Raw genomic sequence first — 8,124 nt, 5'->3', positions numbered from 1 at the left:
AATTGCAAGCCACGTGATAAAGTTCAATGTTCCAATAGTATATTAAATATTACCAAAACTAGCTCACATGTTACATGCAAAACAAAATTACATGAGCAGATGATGGTTTTATGGATAATTCGCCTCCAGCGATTGACCCTGAACCCGATAGATAATCTGGCATCAAACAACATTTCGGCAGATGCTTACTAAAAGATTTTTTGATAAACGTTACAAATACCTACCTACCTAACTACTATAACGCGTGTAGGACATCAAGAGCACGTAACTAGTTTACGTTATATTATACATTAGTATAAATAGGACACTACTCAGGTTAAATTCATAGAATAAGTCTTGGGTAATATTATACCTACTTTATTATAATAGATGCCTATCAGCATTTTTGTTTGTGTCAGCTTGTAATTTAATTTGGATTGAAAAACAAAGATTAAGTTTATAATTTTTTTTGTTTACGAATTTTAAAAGATGTCGATTTCGATGTCAATGACAATTGAAGCCACTCGAATCCCCATTCATAAAAATTTAGTAAACACTAAGTTAAGATAAGTAAATCCTATAAAATTTGTTTAGGCGTCTGACGGAACGCCTTATTTCGGTTTCGGCGCCTCAGACGTCGATATACTAATAAAACCAGTTCGTATCGGTTCGTCGAATGGCCTCTATTTAAGGAACACCCGCTGTGTTCTTATCGGGCCTCCGAGTCCTGTGCGTAGGGATCCCTGTTGTTCCCCACTAAGCCGTATGCCGATTCGTGTAACTTAAAAAATGGAAATTCACATTCCCGCAATAACTCATAATTTTGTCTTGTCTATTTTAACGAGTTATTTTTTACAACGGTTTTTAGCAAATATTAAGTATTAGTAGTTTAATATAATGCGGCATACCATTTTGTGTTTTCTAGTTGTAAATCACTACTGAAATTGTATTTAAAAAATAATATAAAACAGTCATGCCCGCCACATTGCATTGGCTTGACTCGTGGAAATATATATTTCTCTCTCTTATTTCTTTATAAAATCATTTCCGTTTAATTTAAATCCATTTAATAGTTACAACATGAACAATATTTTTATATAAAAAAATACATATAAAATATAAAATAAACATACACCATAAAATCCTTGAAGTATAGATTTAGTAGAATTAGATAAAACGAATATGTTAATTAATTTTGAGTACCATGGAGATTCTCAAGGTTATCATTTTTATCGATAATGACATCAGGAACGAAGGTACGTTAATGTGATACTTAAATAGGGCAGTAAAATAATTATTAATTTCCGCAATAAATATTTAAAATAATAATGGCAAAATATTGATTAAACTGTGATGAAATGAAGTTATGTGTCTAATATGTACTAAGCCATTTTAATTCTTTTAATACTATATTATAAAATATGATTTTCCAATAATTCATTGTGACTACAAATTTTAAAGTGTTAGCTTAGTTACAATATAGGGTACTTAAGTATTAACGCCACCGCAGCAAAAAAAAAGTGCGCCAAAACCAGTTAGATTAGGTTTTATTTTTTATTTATTATTAAAAAAATATATAATATTTAAATAATTGTAGAATATAATTTTATGTTTTATCCATTTAGGCTGAATTGAATACAATCCGGAAGACAATCTAAAAATATAGAATTCGCAGAGTATTTCGAAAAAGAACATACTTATTTGGTTGGTTTAAAGACGTCGACATTTCGGATCTGGATATAGATCTATCTACACACTGAAAGTCTTCAGAATCTGTTATCAGTTGCACGTATAGATATGAGTATTTTTCTGATATAGCGATAGATTCAAATTATTTCGGTTAGAGATAATCTTAATATTGTTGGTTAAATAAAATAGATTAACGATGATTTTATCTTGTTTTGCTTTTGTTTTTTTAAATAATTTATCGATTCAAATATCGATCCACTATGATTCCACATCTTTATATTCGTAATCGGAAGCAATATTCATGAACGTCATTATTAATACGGTTTTTACACCCATTTGTCTATGTTGTCTGGTAAACAAATTGTGCAAGCATCAATCAATAACATCAATAGGCTCGACTTCACCGGTTGGCTAAAATGCGCCAATGAACAGTAAAAAATCATTTTTACCGAATTTAATTTTGATTCAGCGTTGAAATGCCATTCTTAGCACCATTCGGTACGGTCATCGTGTGATATGTAAATTTTGACTGTAGGTATATTTTATTTACTACAAACGGTTACATTTATTAACTTTTGTCACGATGTGTGTTTACTTTTTATTTAATCAGAATATTATCCTCCCATTGAACGTTGTCTTTTTTCCATTTATTGAATCTATTATTGTAGTAAAAATAACAGATAAGTAATGCATACTAATTACGGCTAAGCGTGGTTCACCCTAGTACAGATTAAAATGAAGCATGGGAAACTTACTTTTTACCTGGAATAATAGTTATCGTACTTTGGTTGTGTAACTACTTATGTATCTAAAAGTCGACTCACTGAATCATTTGCAATACATATTGCAATTTTATGGATTTCCAAATATATTCGAAATTTATATTTAATTAAATAGTTTTCTCAAGATATGTTCATTTAAATCTGTTTATGTATTTTATATTTGCTTACCTAAAGCCATTTTTACATCACAAATTATATGATCTAAGTAATACGCATGTTTACTGTCGCTGTTACTGTTTTTCCTCGTTATCTAGTTACTACTTTATATTTAAAAGTCAGTGTCTCTATCATTTGGTAATCTTAGTATCCAGTAAGTAGCGTCATTTCGTTCGGCGGACGAATTCGCCTTGAGTGAGGGCATGCCAATGACTCGCGGGCCTTGAAGTCGTAGTAGACAGAATTAAGAATTGGGGCCTCACTACGACGTTTCTACGTATTCACTTTCAATAATTCGCTCATTTTCATATATTTGTTTTACATGAATTTAAATAATATAATTCGTTTTTTTTAAACGTGTTATTTTGATTATCTCATTAACTTTCTTCCGTTAAGACTGATATTAGGAGAAATAACCCGAAATATTCCATCGGTGTTTTTAAGAGCGCTAACCTCAAAATCAAATAAAATTAATATTTATGACAATCCTATCACATTTTACTGCCATTTTCGAAGAGGCTTTAATATATTTTTATGGCATATGCTTAATTATATATTTATAATACTTAAGTCAATAATTTCGAAGAGTACAATACGCTATTGACATACCTATTACTGACAAATCTTTTACAGATATACGAAGAATTCGTGTGGTAACATATCAAGGTAATGGACATTATAATAACTAAGCGCTTCTCGTATCCCTTTGTTGGTATTTATTTCGATTAGACAATTTTTTAAAGCCATTTTAGATAATGCACATAAAAAGCGGTCACGGCTTCGACCGTGGAAAATTACAAAATATATTTTGTTGATTTTTCTGCACGACAAGCGTATCTCATACCAAAGAACCTAAACTATATTTGTCTTTATATGCTAAGAAGAATATACACTCTGAATTATGTTTAAGGAAATAGGATTGAATAGTAAGCACTTCTTGTTGCACTTAATACTTTTACAAAACTAAACAAAGAACGGTACGTAAGTATTATCGCCTCCACAACAAAAAAAAAAACTGCGAATGCTTTAATATATATTAGGTTTTATTAATTAATGTATTCTTTATTAAAAAATAAATTAATAAAAAATTTAAACTAAATTGGTGCTTTTTTTCTTGCTGCGGTGGAGATTTCAAGTCTCGGTTATCTTATAGATGTGCAATGTCATACCCATTTAGTAATCAGCTGGCTGATTAGGATTACTATTTAATAAGTATTATATCTTTCGAAAATGATTATACAACTTTGATAATTTTTTCACCATAGAGACATCTTTAGCTTATTTTAGAAGATTCAAGTTTTACGGCCACGCAATATTCTAGGACACTCATTCGACATATCAATTGTGTTTTATCTATAAATTAGGGGGAGGTTATAAAGGCGACAATGCATTAGGTAATAAAGATAAAACAATGCGCTTGCGTCATTAATAATGAAACATTTATAATATATTGATTACATATTAGATTTTGATCGCGAAGCAGAATTATTGCACTGATTAGGTGCAATATGTTGCACAAAATAATACATTCAGCTGTTAATATGGCAACGAATCATGATTATCGAAAATTTATATCATTATTTAATCAAAGATAAAAATCATGTTTTCACCAAATTAATCAATATGCAGTTACTTTATTCTATTTTTATTTGAACATCATTTTATTTTATAATGATTATCTTTTGCTTATGAAACAATACGTTGTATTTAGTAAATTTAAAATAAAAAGGATACCGACATTATTATTTACAGTTTCGTATGCTTTTCATTTGCAATGACGTAATTTGTATCAATAGATATTTAATACATGCACTTATTTCACAGATCTGATAATCACCGAAGTACTAATCAATTAATCTGAGCCAACATAAAATTATGAAATATAAATTAAAATATGACTTGAATCATTTTCTAATCTAATTTTTGCGCTTCTCAAAAAACAATATTTTTTCCAATTCTTCAATATTTATTTAGCTGGCGTTTATACACTTTAAACTGTAGTACTCTTTAGTAAAGTAGATATTATTGATTTATATTTGAAAAAGCGCATGAGTACGAAAGTTTTATTTTAGAAAGAAAAAAGAAAAAGTCTTTTTTTTTTTGTTGGTCGAGTTTGGAGTTTTGGATTTAGGGTGGGAATCCTAAGAATAATTATATTTCGTAATTATTAATTGTCATTGTTAGAAATATATCTAACAAGCTAAACATTACTTATTATCTATGGGAACATCTTAATGTCTTTGATTATATAGTATCTATGTAATTTGACAGAACGCTAGAAGACTATATATAAATAGGTTCTATGGCCGATACTATAGAAGTAACTGATTAGATTAACTCTGATAATAATACAGTCATAACCAATTTAGCAATTTTAAAGCATAAACTGTTATTTAATATAAAACAACATTATAAAATATTAACTCATCACTATTTTAGTAATGTATCTTTATATAGGGGATGGTATGTGATACTGTAACTCATTGAAGTCTTTTTATAAATCGTTCATAGAGATAGCGCAACTGGAACCCGCAAAAACTCAACTGTAATATGTGGAATGTCACAAAGTAATTAATTAAGGTCTATTACGCGTTGTTTCTCCTTAAAGATTCAGCTGTTGGCGCCACTGCTTCGATGGTGATCTTTCCCAAGGATGAGAGTATAAATGAATCATATTAATGTATCTTTTTAAAAAAAATTAACACGCTTTTCAATTTATTTTTTTTATTTAGCGATTTCATATTATTCACTTACGTTCATGTAACACAGCTACAGAATATTTTTTAAATGTAGTTTCAAATGGTACGCCTACACTATGTACATTAAAGATTAATTTATGTTAGTATCTCATTTAACTATAACTTTGGTATTTAAACATGATAACGCTAAAGACCGTGCAAAGTGGAGTAGACTTAGCCGGAAGGCAGACCCTGGCAATAGCTGGGATTAATAAATACCAGCCAGAAGAAAAAGATTGGTATTTGAATAGTTTAGTTTACTTACGTCGAAAAATAAGGCAAGTAAACCGAGGAAGATGATTTTTAGATATGAAGAAAAGTTTAATTTCTAATTCTCGACCAAGATTTGTTATGAGCTTTGGCTTTGATCTTGAAAAGAGGGTTAAAGTTGTTTTTTCGATAACTCGGCTCTAGGCCACGATAATAAAATTGTGCTCATGTACTTTTCTGTTGATTTTTCGCTCTACAATTAACATTAGGTGGGTTTTTAACCTACTGTTGATCGTTGTTGAGCTATCGAGCGCTTGTTTTTATTTGCAGTTTGTTGTTTTTTATTTTGCAGTTTTTCTTCTTTTTTCTTATTTCTGGTGATAGATGTCGAATAAATATTTATAATCAACTTTGCAGGGTATTTTTAATTGTATGTAATGACGGGACTATTAATCAAAATATAACTAACGACTCACTTTACGTCAAAAATATATACAATCTAAAAAACACGATATAATGACAATCTAATATTTAGAATAAAATATAAACGGGCGTGGTAGAGTTGATTGACCGAAAATACGGAGACAACTTAGACAAGCACTATTTCCTGTGGGCAAGGGGACGACGGCGGGCAGGCGGCACGCGGACAGTTCGCACGACCCTGCAATGAGTTTTAATTGAGTCTGACCGCTCGCGCCACAGGAAGCTGAGGCCACGGCCGCTGCCTAGGGCGACCTTTCTACACGCGCAATTCATATGTTACATACTCAACTTTAATATCAAATTGGAACATGGAACCAATTAATTAAATTGTTCATCCATGGTCACGTTCAACTATTATGCTCGTGCTATTTTAAAAATATCACGGTTTTATCAGACATCCTTTAGTGAGCAGAGAAATCTTTATACAATTATTTTTAATTTGATTAAAAGTCTTAATTGTGTTTTATCTATTTAAGTTTAATAATTAGATTTTGTATATTTCAATACAAAAGTTACTTTATAAACGGAACAATATCTTGTTCAAATATTATTAAAAGTATATAAGTCGCTGAGTAGATCGCGCACGTTAGATATTTAAAATTGATTCTATGAAACCACATAACTCTGTACAGTCACAGTACATAAAATATGTTTTGTTACTTACTCGTTAAAAACTTACAGTAAAAAAGTTCTTACTTTTATTATCTTTAATCAGGAAACTATAACAAATACAACCTTTATATAATTTATTATGTAGATGTCTTCGGTGGCTTCGCTCGCGTTTTAGGGGTTAAGCATTAAAAGTATATCATATTAGTATAGATGATCAATTTTTTTTATAAATTAATTGTAATTTAAGATATTTATTTCATGAATTCCAATGTAAATTATATAGTGTGGAAATTTTATTTGGCTTTATATAATATGTCAACTTTAATTTTATTTAATATATGAAGTTTAGTAGACATCGTCATAACTAAGAATTTTTATAGTATGCACATTGTAGGTTTAAATTTGTGAAATTTCCACGTGCTTCCATTGTGAAAATATGTAATGATCACGATTTGATAAAACCATTGTCCCACTTTGTAGTGACAAAAACAAGCACGCATTCCGAGTGTGCAGCGTCGCATCACATATTACTAGCATAATAACTTTTCAATTATGCAGTTGTAATCTCAATCAGCTGATGTGAAAACGGTCTTTGCATCCGGCTTAATTTGTCAAACGTCAGTTTGCTTTATAATTTATTTGCGATCCTGTTTTAATATTTATTAAGTCATGATCGGTAAGATAATAATTTGTATAAAAAATGAGCAAACATGTTCTAGCAGCAATTGATCGAATTTAAGATTCTATAATTATCTAATTAAAATTAATAGTAAAATATTTATACAAGTAATATATTGATTATTCATAAGTAACAAATTAATTACAATTTTGGAAACAATGTACACGTAGAAGATCGTGATTTAATTTTAAAATACTCTTTATCAAGATTTTTAATGAGTTTCGTATACTATTACTAAATAATCAATCAAATATGCGTCGATAAAGGTGATTTGATTCAATAACTGTTATGTTGTATTTCAACACTTGTTAATGTGTTGGCCGGCAATTTAGCGCACGATCCCGCCTCAAGCGCATATTAGCCAAACTAAAATCTCTTACATACTATCTTTTTACCATATATTTTTTAATTTAGACTAATATGTATGAAGAAGTTTAATTCGAATAATTTAGATGTGTAACACTTTAATTACAGGTTCTTGGCTATTGCAGGCTAGGTATATTTATATTGAACACTGATACCTTGTATTATATATCGACACAGTGCAGTTTTAAATTGCAAGGTACTCAAATCGCGTTTAAAGAATAAAAAAAGTGCATTCCAACAACAAGTGTACGCAATTTGTAGTGTACATATATCCTTGTTAGCTATGGCTGTTAACATGAATGTGCGTTTAGTCGCCGCGGGCTCGCCAGCGGCCGAGACCCCAAGTCGTGACAGCCGTTTGTTAAACTAATGGCGAAGAAAAGAATGCCGCCTTCCATTAACTGCTCGAATGCGACTGTTGATTTGAACA

Source organism: Vanessa atalanta, chromosome 4, assembly GCF_905147765.1.
Source record: "Vanessa atalanta chromosome 4, ilVanAtal1.2, whole genome shotgun sequence".
Classification (NCBI taxonomy): domain Eukaryota; kingdom Metazoa; phylum Arthropoda; class Insecta; order Lepidoptera; family Nymphalidae; genus Vanessa; species Vanessa atalanta.
Note: the sequence above shows the minus strand (reverse complement) of the source record.